The sequence below is a fragment of the Staurois parvus genome, unplaced genomic scaffold, assembly GCF_062004578.1.
Source record: "Staurois parvus isolate SC_StPar_1 unplaced genomic scaffold, SC_StPar_1.0 ptg000004l, whole genome shotgun sequence".
NCBI classification, from domain to species: Eukaryota; Metazoa; Chordata; class Amphibia; order Anura; family Ranidae; genus Staurois; species Staurois parvus.
This window is the reverse complement of record NW_028317800.1, coordinates 3,463,632-3,487,467: the sequence shown is the minus strand read 5'-3', so window position 1 is coordinate 3,487,467 and position 23,836 is coordinate 3,463,632. Positions and strand designations below refer to the sequence as shown.

The 23,836-nt window shown below is 42.2% G+C and overlaps 18 pseudogenes; all 18 read right to left on the bottom strand.

The window, feature by feature from the left end:
- Window positions 1–385: 385 nt before the first annotated feature.
- On the bottom strand, window positions 386–504 carry LOC149474640 (5S ribosomal RNA; annotated as a pseudogene).
- A 1,074-nt stretch (window positions 505–1,578) lies between these two features.
- On the bottom strand, window positions 1,579–1,697 carry LOC149474639 (5S ribosomal RNA; annotated as a pseudogene).
- Window positions 1,698–2,771: 1,074 nt separating this feature from the next.
- Window positions 2,772–2,890, bottom strand: LOC149474638 (5S ribosomal RNA; annotated as a pseudogene).
- Window positions 2,891–5,146: 2,256 nt separating this feature from the next.
- Window positions 5,147–5,265, bottom strand: LOC149474637 (5S ribosomal RNA; annotated as a pseudogene).
- A 1,075-nt stretch (window positions 5,266–6,340) lies between these two features.
- On the bottom strand, window positions 6,341–6,459 carry LOC149474636 (5S ribosomal RNA; annotated as a pseudogene).
- A 1,076-nt stretch (window positions 6,460–7,535) lies between these two features.
- On the bottom strand, window positions 7,536–7,654 carry LOC149474635 (5S ribosomal RNA; annotated as a pseudogene).
- A 1,075-nt stretch (window positions 7,655–8,729) lies between these two features.
- On the bottom strand, window positions 8,730–8,848 carry LOC149474634 (5S ribosomal RNA; annotated as a pseudogene).
- A 1,075-nt stretch (window positions 8,849–9,923) lies between these two features.
- Window positions 9,924–10,042, bottom strand: LOC149474633 (5S ribosomal RNA; annotated as a pseudogene).
- A 2,260-nt stretch (window positions 10,043–12,302) lies between these two features.
- Window positions 12,303–12,421, bottom strand: LOC149474632 (5S ribosomal RNA; annotated as a pseudogene).
- Window positions 12,422–13,496: 1,075 nt separating this feature from the next.
- LOC149474631 (5S ribosomal RNA) lies at window positions 13,497–13,615 on the bottom strand (annotated as a pseudogene).
- Window positions 13,616–14,689: 1,074 nt separating this feature from the next.
- Window positions 14,690–14,808, bottom strand: LOC149474630 (5S ribosomal RNA; annotated as a pseudogene).
- A 301-nt stretch (window positions 14,809–15,109) lies between these two features.
- Window positions 15,110–15,228, bottom strand: LOC149474629 (5S ribosomal RNA; annotated as a pseudogene).
- Window positions 15,229–16,303: 1,075 nt separating this feature from the next.
- LOC149474628 (5S ribosomal RNA) lies at window positions 16,304–16,422 on the bottom strand (annotated as a pseudogene).
- Window positions 16,423–17,518: 1,096 nt separating this feature from the next.
- On the bottom strand, window positions 17,519–17,637 carry LOC149474627 (5S ribosomal RNA; annotated as a pseudogene).
- Window positions 17,638–18,712: 1,075 nt separating this feature from the next.
- Window positions 18,713–18,831, bottom strand: LOC149474626 (5S ribosomal RNA; annotated as a pseudogene).
- Window positions 18,832–19,905: 1,074 nt separating this feature from the next.
- On the bottom strand, window positions 19,906–20,024 carry LOC149474625 (5S ribosomal RNA; annotated as a pseudogene).
- A 2,259-nt stretch (window positions 20,025–22,283) lies between these two features.
- On the bottom strand, window positions 22,284–22,402 carry LOC149474624 (5S ribosomal RNA; annotated as a pseudogene).
- Window positions 22,403–23,477: 1,075 nt separating this feature from the next.
- LOC149474623 (5S ribosomal RNA) lies at window positions 23,478–23,596 on the bottom strand (annotated as a pseudogene).
- Window positions 23,597–23,836: the final 240 nt, after the last annotated feature.

The window sequence follows — 23,836 nt, the reverse complement described above, 5'->3', positions numbered from 1 at the left end:
TCCTCTGTAAGAGGGTATACCTTCATTATTTATTTATTTCAGGTACTTATATAGCGCCGTCAATTTACGCAGCGCTTTATATTGTACATTCACATCAGTCCCTAACCCTCAAGGGACGTACAATCTAAAGTTCCTAACTCACATTCATATATACACATACTAGGGACAATTTAGACAGGAGCCAATTAACCTACCAGCATGTCTTTGGAGTGTGGGAGGAAACCGGAGTACCCGGAGGAAAACCACGCAGTCACAGGGAGAACATGCAAACTCCAGGCAGGTGGTGGTATGGCTGGGCTTCGACCCAACGAACCAGGAACTGCCAGGCCAACGTGCTACCCATATAGCCACTGTGCTGCCCGAATATTTATAATCTAAGAAAAGAAGCCTACAGCACCTGGTATTCCCAGGCGTTGACCAATCCAAGTACTAACCAGGCCTAACCCTGCTCAGCTTTTGAGATCAGATGAGATCAGGAGCATTCAGGGTAGTGTGGCCGTAGGCTACATCTTCTCCATTGTACAGTTGTGCAATACAATCAGACTAAAAGCAGTGAAGAGACATTACATAATTACTCGGTGTACTATCAAGACACTTCTGGGCAATTATGATGAAATCCCTTTATTATGGCCATCAAACATTGAGCTATAATAGAAACATCTTACATTTAATAGAAATAAAAAATTATATTTGATTTCAAGCATTAATAAACTCTAAACAACCTCCTAAACTGGTGTATTCAGGTAAGAAGACCCTGTTTTCTGTCAAACGTAAAAGGGTAAACCTCATAATTAAAAAAGAAAAAGCCTACAGCACCTGCTAATCCAAGGAAGGCAACCCATCCAAGTATTAACCAGGCCCAACCCTGCAAAGCTTCCGAGGTCAAATCAGATCGGGCGCATTTGGGGTGGTGTGGCCGTAGGCACCTTCTACTCCATTTCACACTTGTGCAATTCAACCTGGCCAAGAGCAGTGAAAAGACATAGTGGAATTACATAACTGCTCGGTGCACTATCATAAAAACTTCTAGGCAATTATGATGAAATCCCTTCTTTATGTCCGTCACACATTTAGCTGGAATATTAACATCTTACATTTACCATACATTAAAAAGGGGCATTTGTATCCACACCTTAAACTACTCTTAAAAATTCCGAAACTGGTGCTTTCAGGACAGAAGGCCCAGTTGTCGGTCCTCTGTAAGAGGGTATACCTTCATTATTTATTTATTTCAGGTACTTATATAGCGCCGTCAATTTACGCAGCGCTTTATATTGTACATTCACATCAGTCCCTAACCCTCAAGGGACGCACAATCTAAAGTTCCTAACTCACATTCATATATACACATACTAGGGACAATTTAGACAGGAGCCAATTAACCTACCAGCATGTCTTTGGAGTTTGGGAGGAAACCGGAGTACCCGGAGGAAAACCACGCAGTCACAGGGAGAACATGCAAACTCCAGGCAGGTGGTGGTATGGCTGGGCTTCGACCCAACGAACCAGGAACTGCCAGGCCAACGTGCTACCCATATAGCCACTGTGCTGCCCGAATATTTATAATCTAAGAAAAGAAGCCTACAGCACCTGGTATTCCCAGGCGTTGACCAATCCAAGTACTAACCAGGCCTAACCCTGCTCAGCTTTTGAGATCAGATGAGATCAGGAGCATTCAGGGTAGTGTGGCCGTAGGCTACATCTTCTCCATTGTACAGTTGTGCAATACAACCAGACTAAAAGCAGTGAAGAGACATTACATAATTACTCGGTGTACTATCAAGACACTTCTGGGCAATTATGATGAAATCCCTTTATTATGGCCATCAAACATTGAGCTATAATAGAAACATCTTACATTTAATAGAAATAAAAAATTATATTTGATTTCAAGCATTAATAAACTCTAAACAACCTCCTAAACTGGTGTATTCAGGTAAGAAGACCCTGTTTTCTGTCAAACGTAAAAGGGTAAACCTCATAATTAAAAAAGAAAAAGCCTACAGCACCTGCTAATCCAAGGAAGGCAACCCATCCAAGTATTAACCAGGCCCAACCCTGCAAAGCTTCCGAGGTCAAATCAGATCGGGCGCATTTGGGGTGGTGTGGCCGTAGGCACCTTCTACTCCATTTCACACTTGTGCAATTCAACCTGGCCAAGAGCAGTGAAAAGACATAGTGGAATTACATAACTGCTCGGTGCACTATCATAAAAACTTCTAGGCAATTATGATGAAATCCCTTCTTTATGTCCGTCACACATTTAGCTGGAATATTAACATCTTACATTTACCATACATTAAAAAGGGGCATTTGTATCCACGCCTTAAACTACTCTTAAAAATTCCGAAACTGGTGCTTTCAGGAAAGAAGGCCCAGTTGTCGGTCCTCTGTAAGAGGGTATACCTTCATTATTTATTTATTTCAGGTACTTATATAGCGCCGTCAATTTACGCAGCGCTTTATATTGTACATTCACATCAGTCCCTAACCCTCAAGGGACGTACAATCTAAAGTTCCTAACTCACATTCAAATATACACATACTAGGGACAATTTAGACAGGAGCCAATTAACCTACCAGCATGTCTTTGGAGTTTGGGAGGAAACCGGAGTACCCGGAGGAAAACCACGCAGTCACAGGGAGAACATGCAAACTCCAGGCAGGTGGTGGCATGGCTGGGCTTCGACCCAACGAACCTAGTACAGCCAGGCCAACGTGCTAACCATTTAGCCACTGTGCTGCCCGAATATTTATAATCTAAGAAAAGAAGCCTACAGCACCTGGTATTCCCAGGCGTTGACCAATCCAAGTACTAACCAGGCCTAACCCTGCTCAGCTTTTGAGATCAGATGAGATCAGGAGCATTCAGGGTAGTGTGGCCGTAGGCTACATCTTCTCCATTGTACAGTTGTGCAATACAACCAGACTAAAAGCAGGGAAGAGACATTACATAATTACTCGGTGTACTATCAAAGACACTTCTGGGCAATTATGATGAAATCCCTTTATTATGGCCATCAAACATTGAGCTATAATAGAAACATCTTACATTTAATAGAAATAAAAAATGATATTTGATTTCATGGATTAATAAACTCTAAACAACCTCCTAAACTGGTGTATTCAGGTAAGAAGACCCTGTTTTCTGTCAACCGTAAAAGGGTAAACCTCATAATTAAAAAAGAAAAAGCCTACAGCACCTGCTAATCCAAGGAAGGTAACCCATCCAAGTATTAACCAGGCCCAACCCTGCAAAGCTTCCGAGGTCAAATCAGATCGGGCGCATTCGGGTTGGTGTGGCCGTAGGCACCTTCTTCTCCATTTCACAGTTGTGCAATTCAACCTGGCCAAGAGCAGTGAAAAGACATAGTGGAATTACATAACTGCTCGGTGCACTATCATAAAAACTTCTAGGCAATTATGATGAAATCCCTTCTTTATGTCCGTCACACATTTAGCTGGAATATTAACATCTTACATTTACCATACATTAAAAAGGGGCATTTGTATCCATGCCTTAAACTACTCTTAAAAATTCCGAAACTGGTGCTTTCAGGAAAGAAGGCCCAGTTGTCGGTCCTCTGTAAGAGGGTATACCTGCATTATTTATTTATTTCAGGTACTTATATAGCGCCGTCAATTTACGCAGCGCTTTATATTGTACATTCACATCAGTCCCTAACCCTCAAGGGACGTACAATCTAAAGTTCCTAACTCACATTCAAATATACACATACTAGGGACAATTTAGACAGGAGCCAATTAACCTACCAGCATGTCTTTGGAGTTTGGGAGGAAACCGGAGTACCCGGAGGAAAACCACGCAGTCACAGGGAGAACATGCAAACTCCAGGCAGGTGGTGGCATGGCTGGGCTTCGACCCAACGAACCTAGTACTGCCAGGCCAACGTGCTAACCATTTAGCCACTGTGCTGCCCGAATATTTATAATCTAAGAAAAGAAGCCTACAGCACCTGGTATTCCCAGGCGTTGACCAATCCAAGTACTAACCAGGCCTAACCCTGCTCAGCTTTTGAGATCAGGAGCATTCAGGGTAGGGTGGCCGTAGGCTACATCTTCTCCATTGTACAGTTGTGCAACACAACCAGACTAAAAGCAGAGAAGAGACATTACATAATTACTCGGTGTACTATCAAAGACACTTCTGGGCAATTATGATGAAATCCCTTTATTATGGCCATCAAACATTGAGCTATAATAGAAACATCTTACATTTAATAGAAATAAAAAATATTTGATTTCAAGGATTAATAAACTCTAAACAACCTCCTAAACTGGTGTATTCAGGTAAGAAGACCCTGTTTTCTGTCAAACGTAAAAGGGTAAACCTCATAATTAAAAAAGAAAAAGCCTACAGCACCTGCTAATCCAAGGAAGGCAACCCATCCAAGTATTAACCAGGCCCAACCCTGCAAAGCTTCTGAGGTAAAATCAGATCGGGCGCATTCGGGGTGGTGTGGCCGTAGGCACCTTCTTTTCCATTTCACAGTTGTGCAATTCAACCTGGCCAAGAGCAGTGAAAAGACATAGTGGAATTACATAACTGCTCGATGCACTATCATAAAAACTTCTAGGCAATTATGATGAAATCCCTTCTTTATGTCCGTCACACATTTAGCTGGAATATTAACATCTTACATTTACCATACATTAAAAAGGGGCATTTGTATCCACGCCTTAAACTACTCTTAAAAATTCCGAAACTGGTGCTTTCAGGAAAGAAGGCCCAGTTGTCGGTCCTCTGTAAGAGGGTATACCTTCATTATTTATTTATTTCAGGTACTTATATAGCGCCGTCAATTTACGCAGCGCTTTATATTGTACATTCACATCAGTCCCTAACCCTCAAGGGACGTACAATCTAAAGTTCCTAACTCACATTCAAATATACACATACTAGGGACAATTTAGACAGGAGCCAATTAACCTACCAGCATGTCTTTGGAGTGTGGGAGGAAACCGGAGTACCCGGAGGAAAACCACGCAGTCACAGGGAGAACATGCAAACTCCAGGCAGGTGGTGGCATGGCTGGGCTTCGACCCAACGAACCTAGTACTGCCAGGCCAACGTGCTAACCATTTAGCCACTGTGCTGCCCGAATATTTATAATCTAAGAAAAGAAGCCTACAGCACCTGGTATTCCCAGGCGTTGACCAATCCAAGTACTAACCAGGCCTAACCCTGCTCAGCTTTTGAGATCAGATGAGATCAGGAGCATTCAGGGTAGTGTGGCCGTAGGCTACATCTTCTCCATTGTACAGTTGTGCAATACAACCAGACTAAAAGCAGTGAAGAGACATTACATAATTACTCGGTGTACTATCAAAGACACTTCTGGGCAATTATGATAAAATCCCTTTATTATGGCCATCAAACATTGAGCTGTAATAGAAACATCTTACATTTAATAGAAATAAAAAATGATATTTGATTTCAAGCATTAATAAACTCTAAACAACCTCCTAAACTGGTGTATTCAGGTAAGAAGACCCTGTTTTCTGTCAACCGTAAAAGGGTAAACCTCATAATTAAAAAAGAAAAAGCCTACAGCACCTGCTAATCCAAGGAAGGCAACCCATCCAAGTATTAACCAGGCCCAACCCTGCAAAGCTTCCGAGGTCAAATCAGATCGGGCGCATTCGGGGTGGTGTGGCCGTAGGCACCTTCTTCTCCATTTCACACTTGTGCAATTCAACCTGGCCAAGAGCAGTGAAAAGACATAGTGGAATTACATAACTGCTCGGTGCACTATCATAAAAACTTCTAGGCAATTATGATGAAATCCCTTCTTTATGTCCGTCACACATTTAGCTGGAATATTAACATCTTACATTTACCATACATTAAAAAGGGGCATTTGTATCCACGCCTTAAACTACTCTTCAAAATTCCGAAACTGGTGCTTTCAGGAAAGAAGGCCCAGTTGTCGGTCCTCTGTAAGAGGGTATACCTTCATTATTTATTTATTTCAGGTACTTATATAGCGCCGTCAATTTACGCAGCGCTTTATATTGTACATTCACATCAGTCCCTAACCCTCAAGGGACGTACAATCTAAAGTTCCTAACTCACATTCATATATACACATACTAGGGACAATTTAGACAGGAGCCAATTAACCTACCAGCATGTCTTTGGAGTGTGGGAGGAAACCGGAGTACCCGGAGGAAAACCACGCAGTCACAGGGAGAACATGCAAACTCCAGGCAGGTGGTGGCATGGCTGGGCTTCGACCCAACGAACCTAGTACTGCCAGGCCAACGTGCTAACCATTTAGCCACTGTGCTGCCCGAATATTTATAATCTAAGAAAAGAAGCCTACAGCACCTGGTATTCCCAGGCGTTGACCAATCCAAGTACTAACCAGGCCTAACCCTGCTCAGCTTTTGAGATCAGATGAGATCAGGAGCATTCAGGGTAGTGTGGCCGTAGGCTACATCTTCTCCATTGTACAGTTGTGCAATACAACCAGACTAAAAGCAGGGAAGAGACATTACATAATTACTCGGTGTACTATCAAAGACACTTCTGGGCAATTATGATGAAATCCCTTTATTATGGCCATCAAACATTGAGCTATAATAGAAACATCTTACATTTAATAGAAATAAAAAATGATATATGATTTCAAGCATTAATAAACTCTAAACAACCTCCTAAACTGGTGAATTCAGGTAAGAAGACCCTGTTTTCTGTCAACCGTAAAAGGGTAAACCTCATAATTAAAAAAGAAAAAGCCTACAGCACCTGCTAATCCAAGGAAGGCAACCCATCCAAGTATTAACCAGGCCGAACCCTGCAAAGCTTCCGAGGTCAAATCAGATCGGGCGCATTCGGGGTGGTGTGGCCGTAGGCACCTTCTTCTCCATTTCACACTTGTGCAATTCAACCTGGCCAAGAGCAGTGAAAAGACATAGTGGAATTACATAACTGCTCGGTGCACTATCATAAAAACTTCTAGGCAATTATGATGAAATCCCTTCTTTATGTCCGTCACACATTTAGCTGGAATATTAACATCTTACATTTACCATACATTAAAAAGGGGCATTTGTATCCACGCATTAAACTACTCTTCAAAATTCCGAAACTGGTGCTTTCAGGAAAGAAGGCCCAGTTGTCGGTCCTCTGTAAGAGGGTATACCTTCATTATTTATTTATTTCAGGTACTTATATAGCGCCGTCAATTTACGCAGCGCTTTATATTGTACATTCACATCAGTCCCTAACCCTCAAGGGACGTACAATCTAAAGTTCCTAACTCACATTCATATATACACATACTAGGGACAATTTAGACAGGAGCCAATTAACCTACCAGCATGTCTTTGGAGTGTGGGAGGAAACCGGAGTACCCGGAGGGAAAACCACGCAGTCACAGGGAGAACATGCAAACTCCAGGCAGGTGGTGGCATGGCTGGGCTTCGACCCAACGAACCAGGAACTGCCAGGCCAACGTGCTACCCATATAGCCACTGTGCTGCCCGAATATTTATAATCTAAGAAAAGAAGCCTACAGCACCTGGTATTCCCAGGCGTTGACCAATCCAAGTACTAACCAGGCCTAACCCTGCTCAGCTTTTGAGATCAGATGAGATCAGGAGCATTCAGGGTAGTGTGGCCGTAGGCTACATCTTCTCCATTGTACAGTTGTGCAATACAACCAGACTAAAAGCAGTGAAGAGACATTACATAATTACTCGGTGTACTATCAAAGACACTTCTGGGCAATTATGATGAAATCCCTTTATTATGGCCATCAAACATTGAGCTATAATAGAAACATCTTACATTTAATAGAAATAAAAAATGATATTTGATTTCAAGCATTAATAAACTCTAAACAACCTCCTAAACTGGTGAATTCAGGTAAGAAGACCCTGTTTTCTGTCAACCGTAAAAGGGTAAACCTCATAATTAAAAAAGAAAAAGCCTACAGCACCTGCTAATCCAAGGAAGGCAACCCATCCAAGTATTAACCAGGCCCAACCCTGCAAAGCTTCCGAGGTCAAATCAGATCGGGAGCATTCGGGGTGGTGTGGCCGTAGGCACCTTCTTCTCCATTTCACACTTGTGCAATTCAACCTGGCCAAGAGCAGTGAAAAGACATAGTGGAATTACATAACTGCTCGGTGCACTATCATAAAAACTTCTAGGCAATTATGATGAAATCCCTTCTTTATGTCCGTCACACATTTAGCTGGAATATTAACATCTTACATTTACCATACATTAAAAAGGGGCATTTGTATCCATGCCTTAAACTACTCTTAAAAATTCCAAAACTGGTGCTTTCAGGAAAGAAGGCCCAGTTGTCGGTCCTCTGTAAGAGGGTATACCTTCATTATTTATTTATTTCAGGTACTTATATAGCGCCGTCAATTTACGCAGCGCTTTATATTGTACATTCACATCAGTCCCTAACCCTCAAGGGACGTACAATCTAAAGTTCCTAACTCACATTCATATATACACATACTAGGGACAATTTAGACAGGAGCCAATTAACCTACCAGCATGTCTTTGGAGTGTGGGAGGAAACCGGAGTACCCGGAGGAAAACCACGCAGTCACAGGGAGAACATGCAAACTCCAGGCAGGTGGTGGCATGGCTGGGCTTCGACCCAACGAACCAGGAACTGCCAGGCCAACGTGCTACCCATATAGCCACTGTGCTGCCCGAATATTTATAATCTAAGAAAAGAAGCCTACAGCACCTGGTATTCCCAGGCGTTGACCAATCCAAGTACTAACCAGGCCTAACCCTGCTCAGCTTTTGAGATCAGATGAGATCAGGAGCATTCAGGGTAGTGTGGCCGTAGGCTACATCTTCTCCATTGTACAGTTGTGCAATACAACCAGACTAAAAGCAGAGAAGAGACATTACATAATTACTCGGTGTACTATCAAAGACACTTCTGGGCAATTATGATGAAATCCCTTTATTATGGCCATCAAACATTGAGCTATAATAGAAACATCTTACATTTAATAGAAATAAAAAATGATATTTGATTTCAAGCATTAATAAACTCTAAACAACCTCCTAAACTGGTGTATTCAAGTAAGAAGACCCTGTTTTCTGTCAACCGTAAAAGGGTAAACCTCATAATTAAAAAAGAAAAAGCCTACAGCACCTGCTAATCCAAGGAAGGCAACCCATCCAAGTATTAACCAGGCCCAACCCTGCAAAGCTTCCGAGGTCAAATCAGATCGGGCGCATTCGGGGTGGTGTGGCCGTAGGCACCTTCTTCTCCATTTCACACTTGTGCAATTCAACCTGGCCAAGAGCAGTGAAAAGACATAGTGGAATTACATAACTGCTCGGTGCACTATCATAAAAACTTCTAGGCAATTATGATGAAATCCCTTCTTTATGTCCGTCACACATTTAGCTGGAATATTAACATCTTACATTTACCATACATTAAAAAGGGGCATTTGTATCCACGCCTTAAACTACTCTTAAAAATTCCGAAACTGGTGCTTTCAGGAAAGAAGGCCCAGTTGTCGGTCCTCTGTAAGAGGGTATACCTTCATTATTTATTTATTTCAGGTACTTATATAGCGCCGTCAATTTACGCAGCGCTTTATATTGTACATTCACATCAGTCCCTAACCCTCAAGGGACGTACAATCTAAAGTTCCTAACTCACATTCAAATATACACATACTAGGGACAATTTAGACAGGAGCCAATTAACCTACCAGCATGTCTTTGGAGTGTGGGAGGAAACCGGAGTACCCGGAGGAAAACCACGCAGTCACAGGGAGAACATGCAAACTCCAGGCAGGTGGTGGCATGGCTGGGCTTCGACCCAACGAACCAGGAACTGCCAGGCCAACGTGCTACCCATATAGCCACTGTGCTGCCCGAATATTTATAATCTAAGAAAAGAAGCCTACAGCACCTGGTATTCCCAGGCGTTGACCAATCCAAGTACTAACCAGGCCTAACCCTGCTCAGCTTTTGAGATCAGATGAGATCAGGAGCATTCAGGGTAGTGTGGCCGTAGGCTACATCTTCTCCATTGTACAGTTGTGCAATACAACCAGACTAAAAGCAGGGAAGAGACATTACATAATTACTCGGTGTACTATCAAAGACACTTCTGGGCAATTATGATAAAATCCCTTTATTATGGCCATCAAACATTGAGCTATAATAGAAACATCTTACATTTAATAGAAATAAAAAATGATATTTGATTTCATGGATTAATAAACTCTAAACAACCTCCTAAACTGGTGTATTCAGGTAAGAAGACCCTGTTTTCTGTCAACCGTAAAAGGGTAAACCTCATAATTAAAAAAGAAAAAGCCTACAGCACCTGCTAATCCAAGGAAGGCAACCCATCCAAGTATTAACCAGGCCCAACCCTGCAAAGCTTCCGAGGTCAAATCAGATCGGGCGCATTCGGGTTGGTGTGGCCGTAGGCACCTTCTTCTCCATTTCACAGTTGTGCAATTCAACCTGGCCAAGAGCAGTGAAAAGACATAGTGGAATTACATAACTGCTCGGTGCACTATCATAAAAACTTCTAGGCAATTATGATGAAATCCCTTCTTTATGTCCGTCACACATTTAGCTGGAATATTAACATCTTACATTTACCATACATTAAAAAGGGGCATTTGTATCCACACCTTAAACTACTCTTAAAAATTCCGAAACTGGTGCTTTCAGGACAGAAGGCCCAGTTGTCGGTCCTCTGTAAGAGGGTATACCTTCATTATTTATTTATTTCAGGTACTTATATAGCGCCGTCAATTTACGCAGCGCTTTATATTGTACATTCACATCAGTCCCTAACCCTCAAGGGACGTACAATCTAAAGTTCCTAACTCACATTCATATATACACATACTAGGGACAATTTAGACAGGAGCCAATTAACCTACCAGCATGTCTTTGGAGTGTGGGAGGAAACCGGAGTACCCGGAGGAAAACCACGCAGTCACAAGGAGAACATGCAAACTCCAGGCAGGTGGTGGCATGGCTGGGCTTCGACCCAACGAACCAGGAACTGCCAGGCCAACGTGCTACCCATATAGCCACTGTGCTGCCCGAATATTTATAATCTAAGAAAAGAAGCCTACAGCACCTGGTATTCCCAGGCGTTGACCAATCCAAGTACTAACCAGGCCTAACCCTGCTCAGCTTTTGAGATCAGGAGCATTCAGGGTAGGGTGGCCGTAGGCTACATCTTCTCCATTGTACAGTTGTGCAACACAACCAGACTAAAAGCAGAGAAGAGACATTACATAATTACTCGGTGTACTATCAAAGACACTTCTGGGCAATTATGATGAAATCCCTTTATTATGGCCATCACACATTGAGCTATAATAGAAACATCTTACATTTAATAGAAATAAAAAATATTTGATTTCAAGGATTAATAAACTCTAAACAACCTCCTAAACTGGTGTATTCAGGTAAGAAGACCCTGTTTTCTGTCAAACGTAAAAGGGTAAACCTCATAATTAAAAAAGAAAAAGCCTACAGCACCTGCTAATCCAAGGAAGGCAACCCATCCAAGTATTAACCAGGCCCAACCCTGCAAAGCTTCCGAGATCAAATCAGATCGGGCGCATTCGGGGTGGTGTGGCCGTAGGCACCTTCTTCTCCATTTCACACTTGTGCAATTCAACCTGGCCAAGAGCAGTGAAAAGACATAGTGGAATTACATAACTGCTCGGTGCACTATCATAAAAACTTCTAGGCAATTATGATGAAATCCCTTCTTTATGTCCGTCACACATTTAGCTGGAATATTAACATCTTACATTTACCATACATTAAAAAGGGGCATTTGTATCCATGCCTTAAACTACTCTTAAAAATTCCAAAACTGGTGCTTTCAGGAAAGAAGGCCCAGTTGTCGGTCCTCTGTAAGAGGGTATACCTTCATTATTTATTTATTTATTTCAGGTACTTATATAGCGCCGTCAATTTACGCAGCGCTTTATATTGTACATTCACATCAGTCCCTAACCCTCAAGGGACGTACAATCTAAAGTTCCTAACTCACATTCATATATACACATACTAGGGACAATTTAGACAGGAGCCAATTAACCTACCAGCATGTCTTTGGAGTGTGGGAGGAAACCGGAGTACCCGGAGGAAAACCACGCAGTCACAGGGAGAACATGCAAACTCCAGGCAGGTGGTGGCATGGCTGGGCTTCGACCCAACGAACCAGGAACTGCCAGGCCAACGTGCTACCCATATAGCCACTGTGCTGCCCGAATATTTATAATCTAAGAAAAGAAGCCTACAGCACCTGGTATTCCCAGGCGTTGACCAATCCAAGTACTAACCAGGCCTAACCCTGCTCAGCTTTTGAGATCAGATGAGATCAGGAGCATTCAGGGTAGTGTGGCCATAGGCTACATCTTCTCCATTGTACAGTTGTGCAATACAACCAGACTAAAAGCAGGGAAGAGACATTACATAATTACTCGGTGTACTATCAAAGACACTTCTGGGCAATTATGATGAAATCCCTTTATTATGGCCATCAAACATTGAGCTATAATAGAAACATCTTACATTTAATAGAAATAAAAAATGATATTTGATTTCAAGCATTAATAAACTCTAAACAACCTCCTAAACTGGTGTATTCAGGTAAGAAGACCCTGTTTTCTGTCAACCGTAAAAGGGTAAACCTCATAATTAAAAAAGAAAAAGCCTACAGCACCTGCTAATCCAAGGAAGGCAACCCATCCAAGTATTAACCAGGCCCAACCCTGCAAAGCTTCCGAGGTCAAATCAGATCGGGCGCATTCGGGGTGGTGTGGCCGTAGGCACCTTCTTCTCCATTTCACACTTGTGCAATTCAACCTGGCCAAGAGCAGTGAAAAGACATAGTGGAATTACATAACTGCTCGGTGCACTATCATAAACACTTCTAGGCAATTATGATGAAATCCCTTCTTTATGTCCGTCACACATTTAGCTGGAATATTAACATCTTACATTTGCCATACATTAAAAAGGGGCATTTGTATCCACGCCTTAAACTACTCTTAAAAATTCCGAAACTGGTGCTTTCAGGAAAGAAGGCCCAGTTGTCGGTCCTCTGTAAGAGGGTATACCTTCATTATTTATTTATTTCAGGTACTTATATAGCGCCGTCAATTTACGCAGCGCTTTATATTGTACATTCACATCAGTCCCTAACCCTCAAGGGACGTACAATCTAAAGTTCCTAACTCACATTCATATATACACATACTAGGGACAATTTAGACAGGAGCCAATTAACCTACCAGCATGTCTTTGGAGTGTGGGAGGAAACCGGAGTACCCGGAGGAAAACCACGCAGTCACAGGGAGAACATGCAAACTCCAGGCAGGTGGTGGCATGGCTGGGCTTCGACCCAACGAACCAGGAACTGCCAGGCCAACGTGCTACCCATATAGCCACTGTGCTGCCCGAATATTTATAATCTAAGAAAAGAAGCCTACAGCACCTGGTATTCCCAGGCGTTGACCAATCCAAGTACTAACCAGGCCTAACCCTGCTCAGCTTTTGAGATCAGATGAGATCAGGAGCATTCAGGGTAGTGTGGCCGTAGGCTACATCTTCTCCATTGTACAGTTGTGCAATACAACCAGACTAAAAGCAGTGAAGAGACATTACATAATTACTCGGTGTACTATCAAAACACTTCTGGGCAATTATGATGAAATCCCTTTATTATGGCCATCAAACATTGAGCTATAATAGAAACATCTTACATTTAATAGAAATAAAAAATGATATTTGATTTCAAGCATTAATAAACTCTAAACAACCTCCTAAACTGGTGTATTCAGGTAAGAAGACCCTGTTTTCTGTCAACCGTAAAAGGGTAAACCTCATAATTAAAAAAGAAAAAGCCTACAGCACCTGCTAATCCAAGGAAGGCAACCCATCCAAGTATTAACCAGGCCCAACCCTGCAAAGCTTCCGAGGTCAAATCAGATCGGGCGCATTCGGGGTGGTGTGGCCGTAGGCACCTTCTTCTCCATTTCACACTTGTGCAATTCAACCTGGCCAAGAGCAGTGAAAAGACATAGTGGAATTACATAACTGCTCGGTGCACTATCATAAAAACTTCTAGGCAATTATGATGAAATCCCTTCTTTATGTCCGTCACACATTTAGCTGGAATATTAACATCTTACATTTACCATACATTAAAAAGGGGCATTTGTATCCATGCCTTAAACTACTCTTAAAAATTCCAAAACTGGTGCTTTCAGGAAAGAAGGCCCAGTTGTCGGTCCTCTGTAAGAGGGTATACCTTCATTATTTATTTATTTCAGGTACTTATATAGCGCCGTCAATTTACGCAGCGCTTTATATTGTACATTCACATCAGTCCCTAACCCTCAAGGGACGTACAATCTAAAGTTCCTAACTCACATTCATATATACACATACTAGGGACAATTTAGACAGGAGCCAATTAACCTACCAGCATGTCTTTGGAGTGTGGGAGGAAACCGGAGTACCCGGAGGAAAACCACGCAGTCACAGGGAGAACATGCAAACTCCAGGCAGGTGGTGGCATGGCTGGGCTTCGACCCAACGAACCAGGAACTGCCAGGCCAACGTGCTACCCATATAGCCACTGTGCTGCCCGAATATTTATAATCTAAGAAAAGAAGCCTACAGCACCTGGTATTCCCAGGCGTTGACCAATCCAAGTACTAACCAGGCCTAACCCTGCTCAGCTTTTGAGATCAGATGAGATCAGGAGCATTCAGGGTAGTGTGGCCGTAGGCTACATCTTCTCCATTGTACAGTTGTGCAATACAACCAGACTAAAAGCAGGGAAGAGACATTACATAATTACTCGGTGTACTATCAAAGACACTTCTGGGCAATTATGATGAAATCCCTTTATTATGGCCATCAAACATTGAGCTATAATAGAAACATCTTACATTTAATAGAAGTAAAAAATGATATTTGATTTCATGGATTAATAAACTCTAAACAACCTCCTAAACTGGTGTATTCAGGTAAGAAGACCCTGTTTTCTGTCAACCGTAAAAGGGTAAACCTCATAATTAAAAAAGAAAAAGCCTACAGCACCTGGTATTCCCAGGCGTTGACCAATCCAAGTACTAACCAGGCCTAACCCTGCTCAGCTTTTGAGATCAGATGAGATCAGGAGCATTCAGGGTAGTGTGGCCGTAGGCTACATCTTCTCCATTGTACAGTTGTGCAATACAACCAGACTAAAAGCAGGGAAGAGACATTACATAATTACTCGGTGTACTATCAAAGACACTTCTGGGCAATTATGATGAAATCCCTTTATTATGGCCATCAAACATTGAGCTATAATAGAAACATCTTACATTTAATAGAAATAAAAAATGATATTTGATTTCAAGCATTAATAAACTCTAAACAACCTCCTAAACTGGTGTATTCAGGTAAGAAGACCCTGTTTTCTGTCAACCGTAAAAGGGTAAACCTCATAATTAAAAAAGAAAAAGCCTACAGCACCTGCTAATCCAAGGAAGGCAACCCATCCAAGTATTAACCAGGCCCAACCCTGCAAAGCTTCCGAGGTCAAATCAGATCGGGCGCATTCGGGGTGGTGTGGCCGTAGGCACCTTCTTCTCCATTTCACACTTGTGCAATTCAACCTGGCCAAGAGCAGTGAAAAGACATAGTGGAATTACATAACTGCTCGGTGCACTATCATAAAAACTTCTAGGCAATTATGATGAAATCCCTTCTTTATGTCCGTCACACATTTAGCTGGAATATTAACATCTTACATTTACCATACATTAAAAAGGGGCATTTGTATCCACGCCTTAAACTACTCTTAAAAATTCCGAAACTGGTGCTTTCAGGAAAGAAGGCCCAGTTGTCGGTCCTCTGTAAGAGGGTATACCTTCATTATTTATTTATTTCAGGTACTTATATAGCGCCGTCAATTTACGCAGCGCTTTATATTGTACATTCACATCAGTCCCTAACCCTCAAGGGACGTACAATCTAAAGTTCCTAACTCACATTCATATATACACATACTAGGGACAATTTAGACAGGAGCCAATTAACCTACCAGCATGTCTTTGGAGTGTGGGAGGAAACCGGAGTACCCGGAGGAAAACCACGCAGTCACAGGGAGAACATGCAAACTCCAGGCAGGTGGTGGCATGGCTGGGCTTCGACCCAACGAACCTAGTACTGCCAGGCCAACGTGCTAACCATTTAGCCACTGTGCTGCCCGAATATTTATAATATAAGAAAAGAAGCCTACAGCACCTGGTATTCCCAGGCGTTGACCAATCCAAGTACTAACCAGGCCTAACCCTGCTCAGCTTTTGAGATCAGATGAGATCAGGAGCATTCAGGGTAGTGTGGCCGTAGGCTACATCTTCTCCATTGTACAGTTGTGCAATACAACCAGACTAAAAGCAGGGAAGAGACATTACATAATTACTCGGTGTACTATCAAAGACACTTCTGGGCAATTATGATGAAATCCCTTTATTATGGCCATCAAACATTGAGCTATAATAGAAACATCTTACATTTAATAGAAATAAAAAATGATATTTGATTTCATGGATTAATAAACTCTAAACAACCTCCTAAACTGGTGTATTCAGGTAAGAAGACCCTGTTTTCTGTCAACCGTAAAAGGGTAAACCTCATAATTAAAAAAGAAAAAGCCTACAGCACCTGCTAATCCAAGGAAGGCAACCCATCCAAGTATTAACCAGGCCCAACCCTGCAAAGCTTCCGAGGTCAAATCAAATCGGGCGCATTCGGGGTGGTGTGGCCGTAGGCACCTTCTTCTCCATTTCACACTTGTGCAATTCAACCTGGCCAAGAGCAGTGAAAAGACATAGTGGAATTACATAACTGCTCGGTGCACTATCATAAAAACTTCTAGGCAATTATGATGAAATCCCTTCTTTATGTCCGTCACACATTTAGCTGGAATATTAACATCTTACATTTACCATACATTAAAAAGGGGCATTTGTATCCACGCCTTAAACTACTCTTAAAAATTCCGAAACTGGTGCTTTCAGGAAAGAAGGCCCAGTTGTCGGTCCTCTGTAAGAGGGTATACCTTCATTATTTATTTATTTCAGGTACTTATATAGCGCCGTCAATTTACGCAGCGCTTTATACATACATTCATTGTACATTTATTGTACATTCACATCAGTCCCTAACCCTCAAGGGACGTACAATCTAAAGTTCCTAACTCACATTCAAATATACACATACTAGGGACAATTTAGACAGGAGCCAATTAACCTACCAGCATGTCTTTGGAGTGTGGGAGGAAACCGGAGTACCCGGAGGAAAACCACGCAGTCACAGGGAGAACATGCAAACTCCAGGCAGGTGGTGGCATGGCTGGGCTTCGACCCAACGAACCAGGAACTGCCAGGCCAACGTGCTACCCATATAGCCACTGTGCTGCCCGAATATTTATAATCTAAGAAAAGAAGCCTACAGCACCTGGTATTCCCAGGCATTGACCAATCCAAGTACTAACCAGGCCTAACCCTGCTCAGCTTTTGAGATCAGATGAGATCACGAGCATTCAGGGTAGTGTGGCCGTAGGCTACATCTTCTCCATTGTACAGTTGTGCAATACAACCAGACTAAAAGCAGGGAAGAGACATTACATAATTACTCGGTGTACTATCAAAGACACTTCTGGGCAATTATGATGAAATCCCTTTATTATGGCCATCAAACATTGAGCTATAATAGAAACATCTTACATTTAATAGAAATAAAAAATGATATTTGATTTCAAGGATTAATAAACTCTAAACAACCTCCTAAACTGGTGTATTCAGGTAAGAAGACCCTGTTTTCTGTAAACCGTAAAAGGGTAAACCTCATAATTAAAAAAGAAAAAGCCTACAGCACCTGCTAATCCAAGGAAGGCAACCCATCCAAGTATTAACCAGGCCCAACCCTGCAAAGCTTCCGAGGTCAAATCAGATCGGGCGCATTCGGGGTTGTGTGGCCGTAGGCACCTTCTTCTCCATTTCACACTTGTGCAATTCAACCTGGCCAAGAGCAGTGAAAAGACATAGTGGAATTACATAACTGCTCGGTGCACTATCATAAAAACTTCTAGGCAATTATGATGAAATCCCTTCTTTATGTCCGTCACACATTTAGCTGGAATATTAACATCTTACATTTACCATACATTAAAAAGGGGCATTTGTATCCACGCCTTAAACTACTCTTCAAAATTCCGAAACTGGTGCTTTCAGGAAAGAAGGCCCAGTTGTCGGTCCTCTGTAAGAGGGTATACCTTCATTATTTATTTATTTCAGGTACTTATATAGCGCCGTCAATTTACGCAGCGCTTTATATTGTACATTCACATCAGTCCCTAACCCTCAAGGGACGTACAATCTAAAGTTCCTAACTCACATTCATATATACACATACTAGGGACAATTTAGACAGGAGCCAATTAACCTACCAGCATGTCTTTGGAGTGTGGGAGGAAACCGGAGTACCCGGAGGAAAACCACGCAGTCACAGGGAGAACATGCAAACTCCAGGCAGGTGGTGGCATGGCTGGGCTTCGACCCAACGAACCTAGTACTGCCAGGCCAACGTGCTAACCATTTAGCCACTGTGCTGCCCGAATATTTATAATCTAAGAAAAGAAGCCTACAGCACCTGGTATTCCCAGGCGTTGACCAATCCAAGTACTAACCAGGCCTAACCCTGCTCAGCTTTTGAGATCAGATGAGATCAGGAGCATTCAGGGTAGTGTGGCCGTAGGCTACATCTTCTCCATTGTACAGTTGTGCAATACAACCAGACTAAAAGCAGTGAAGAGACATTACATAATTACTCGGTGTACTATCAAGACACTTCTGGGCAATTATGATGAAATCCCTTTATTATGGCCATCAAACATTGAGCTATAATAGAAACATCTTACATTTAATAGAAATAAAAAATGATATTTGATTTCAAGGATTAATAAACTCTAAACAACCTCCTAAACTGGTGTATTCAGGTAAGAAGACCCTGTTTTCTGTCAACCGTAAAAGGGTAAACCTCATAATTAAAAAAGAAAAAGCCTACAGCACCTGCTAATCCAAGGAAGGCAACCCATCCAAGTATTAACCAGGCCCAACCCTGCAAAGCTTCCGAGGTCAAATCAGATCGGGCGCATTCGGGGTGGTATGGCCGTAGGCACCTTCTTCTCCATTTCACACTTGTGCAATTCAACCTGGCCAAGAGCAGTGAAAAGACATAGTGGAATTACATAACTGCTCGGTGCACTATCATAAAAACTTCTAGGCAATTATGATGAAATCCCTTCTTTATGTCCGTCACACATTTAGCTGGAATATTAACATCTTACATTTACCATACATTAAAAAGGGGCATTTGTATCCATGCCTTAAACTACTCTTAAAAATTCCAAAACTGGTGCTTTCAGGAAAGAAGGCCCAGTTGTCGGTCCTCTGTAAGAGGGTATACCTTCATTATTTATTTATTTCAGGTACTTATATAGCGCCGTCAATTTACGCAGCGCTTTATATTGTACATTCACATCAGTCCCTAACCCTCAAGGGACGTACAATCTAAAGTTCCTAACTCACATTCAAATATACACATACTAGGGACAATTTAGACAGGAGCCAATTAACCTACCAGCATGTCTTTGGAGTGTGGAAGGAAACCGGAGTACCCGGAGGAAAACCACGCAGTCACAGGGAGAACATGCAAACTCCAGGCAGGTGGTGGCATGGCTGGGCTTCGACCCAACGAACCTAGTACTGCCAGGCCAACGTGCTAACCATTTAGCCACTGTGCTGCCCGAATATTTATAATCTAAGAAAAGAAGCCTACAGCACCTGGTATTCCCAGGCGTTGACCAATCCAAGTACTAACCAGGCCTAACCCTGCTCAGCTTTTGAGATCAGATGAGATCAGGAGCATTCAGGGTAGTGTGGCCGTAGGCTACATCTTCTCCATTGTACAGTTGTGCAATACAACCAGACTAAAAGCAGAGAAGAGACATTACATAATTACTCGGTGTACTATCAAAGACACTTCTGGGCAATTATGATGAAATCTCTTTATTATGGCCATCAAACATTGAGCTATAATAGAAACATCTTACATTTAATAGAAATAAAAAATGATATTTGCTTTCAAGGATTAATAAACTCTAAACAACCTCCTAAACTGGTGTATTCAGGTAAGAAGACCCTGTTTTCTGTCAACCGTAAAAGGGTAAACCTCATAATTAAAAAAGAAAAAGCCTACAGCACCTGCTAATCCAAGGAAGGCAACCCATCCAAGTATTAACCAGGCCCAACCCTGCAAAGCTTCCGAGGTCAAATCAGATCGGGCGCATTCGGGGTGGTGTGGCCGTTGGCACCTTCTTCTCCATTTCACACTTGTGCAATTCAACCTGGCCAAGAGCAGTGAAAAGACATAGTGGAATTACATAACTGCTCGGTGCACTATCATAAAAACTTCTAGGCAATTATGATGAAATCCCTTCTTTATGTCCGTCACACATTTAGCTGGAATATTAACATCTTACATTTACCATACATTAAAAAGGGGCATTTGTATCCACGCCTTAAACTACTCTTCAAAATTCCGAAACTGGTGCTTTCAGGAAAGAAGGCCCAGTTGTCGGTCCTCTGTAAGAGGGTATACCTTCATTATTTATTTATTTCAGGTACTTATATAGCGCCGTCAATTTACGCAGCGCTTTATATTGTACATTCACATCAGTCCCTAACCCTCAAGGGTTGTACAATCTAAAGTTCCTAACTCACATTCATATATACACATACTAGGGACAATTTAGACAGGAGCCAATTAACCTACCAGCATGTCTTTGGAGTGTGGGAGGAAACCGGAGTACCCGGAGGAAAACCACGCAGTCACAGGGAGAACATGCAAACTCCAGGCAGGTGGTGGCATGGCTGGGCTTCGACCCAACGAACCAGGAACTGCCAGGCCAACGTGCTACCCATATAGCCACTGTGCTGCCCGAATATTTATAATCTAAGAAAAGAAGCCTACAGCACCTGGTATTCCCAGGCGTTGACCAATCCAAGTACTAACCAGGCCTAACCCTGCTCAGCTTTTGAGATCAGGAGCATTCAGGGTAGGGTGGCCGTAGGCTACATCTTCTCCATTGTACAGTTGTGCAACACAACCAGACTAAAAGCAGAGAAGAGACATTACATAATTACTCGGTGTACTATCAAAGACACTTCTGGGCAATTATGATGAAATCCCTTTATTATGGCCATCAAACATTGAGCTATAATAGAAACATCTTACATTTAATAGAAATAAAAAATGATATTTGATTTCAAGGATTAATAAACTCTAAACAACCTACTAAACTGGTGTATTCAGGTAAGAAGACCCTGTTTTCTGTCAACCGTAAAAGGGTAAACCTCATAATTAAAAAAGAAAAAGCCTACAGCACCTGCTAATCCAAGGAAGGAAACCCATCCAAGTATTAACCAGGCCCAACCCTGCAAAGCTTCCGAGGTCAAATCAGATCGGGCGCATTCGGGGTTGTGTGGCCGTAGGCACCTTCTTCTCCATTTCACACTTGTGCAATTCAACCTGGCCAAGAGCAGTGAAAAGACATAGTGGAATTACATAACTGCTCGGTGCACTATCATAAAAACTTCTAGGCAATTATGATGAAATCCCTTCTTTATGTCCGTCACACATTTAGCTGGAATATTAACATCTTACATTTACCATACATTAAAAAGGGGCATTTGTATCCACGCCTTAAACTACTCTTAAAAATTCCGAAACTGGTGCTTTCAGGAAAGAAGGCCCAGTTGTCGGTCCTCTGTAAGAGGGTATACCTTCATTATTTATTTATTTCAGGTACTTATATAGCGCCGTCAATTTACGCAGCGCTTTATATTGTACATTCACATCAGTCCCTAACCCTCAAGGGACGTACAATCTAAAGTTCCTAACTCACATTCAAATATACACATACTAGGGACAATTTAGACAGGAGCCAATTAACCTACCAGCATGTCTTTGGAGTGTGGGAGGAAACCGGAGTACCCGGAGGAAAACCACGCAGTCACAGGGAGAACATGCAAACTCCAGGCAGGTGGTGGCATGGCTGGGCTTCGACCCAACGAACCAGAAACTGCCAGGCCAACGTGCTACCCATATAGCCACTGTGCTGCCCGAATATTTATAATCTAAGAAAAGAAGCCTACAGCACCTGGTATTCCCAGGCGTTGACCAATCCAAGTACTAACCAGGCCTAACCCTGCTCAGCTTTTGAGATCAGATGAGATCAGGAGCATTCAGGGTAGTGTGGCCGTAGGCTACATCTTCTCCATTGTACAGTTGTGCAATACAACCAGACTAAAAGCAGGGAAGAGACATTACATAATTACTCGGTGTACTATCAAAGACACTTCTGGGCAATTATGATGAAATCCCTTTATTATGGCCATCAAACATTAAGCTATAATAGAAACATCTTACATTTAATAGAAATAAAAAATGATATTTGATTTCAAGGATTAATAAACTCTAAACAACCTACTAAACTGGTGTATTCAGGTAAGAAGACCCTGTTTTCTGTCAACCGTAAAAGGGTAAACCTCATAATTAAAAAAGAAAAAGCCTACAGCACCTGCTAATCCAAGGAAGGCAACCCATCCAAGTATTAACCAGGCCCAACCCTGCAAAGCTTCCGAGGTCAAATCAGATCGGGCGCATTCGGGGTTGTTTGGCCGTAGGCACCTTCTTCTCCATTTCACACTTGTGCAATTCAACCTGGCCAAGAGCAGTGAAAAGACATAGTGGAATTACATAACTGCTCGGTGCACTATCATAAAAACTTCTAGGCAATTATGATGAAATCCCTTCTTTATGTCCGTCACACATTTAGCTGGAATATTAACATCTTACATTTACCATACATTAAAAAGGGGCATTTGTATCCACGCCTTAAACTACTCTTAAAAATTCCGAAACTGGTGCTTTCAGGAAAGAAGGCCCAGTTGTCGGTCCTCTGTAAGAGGGTATACCTTCATTATTTATTTATTTCAGGTACTTATATAACGCCGTCAATTTACGCAGCGCTTTATATTGTACATTCACATCAGTCCCTAACCCTCAAGGGACGTACAATCTAAAGTTCCTAACTCACATTCATATATACACATACTAGGGACAATTTAGACAGGAGCCAATTAACCTACCAGCATGTCTTTGGAGTGTGGGAGGAAACCGGAGTACCCGGAGGAAAACCACGCAGTCACAGGGAGAACATGCAAACTCCAGGCAGGTGGTGGCATGGCTGGGCTTCGACCCAACGAACCAGGAACTGCCAGGCCAACGTGCTACCCATATAGCCACTGTGCTGCCCGAATATTTATAATCTAAGAAAAGAAGCCTACAGCACCTGGTATTCCCAGGCGTTGACCAATCCAAGTACTAACCAGGCCTAACCCTGCTCAGCTTTTGAGATCAGATGAGATCAGGAGCATTCAGGGTAGTGTGGCCGTAGGCTACATCTTCTCCATTGTACAGTTGTGCAATACAACCAGACTAAAAGCAGGGAAGAGACATTACATAATTACTCGGTGTACTATCAAAGACACTTCTGGGCAATTATGATGAAATCCCTTTATTATGGCCATCAAACATTGAGCTATAATAGAAACATCTTACATTTAATAGAAATAAAAAATGATATTTGATTTCAAGCATTAATAAACTCTAAACAACCTCCTAAACTGGTGTATTCAG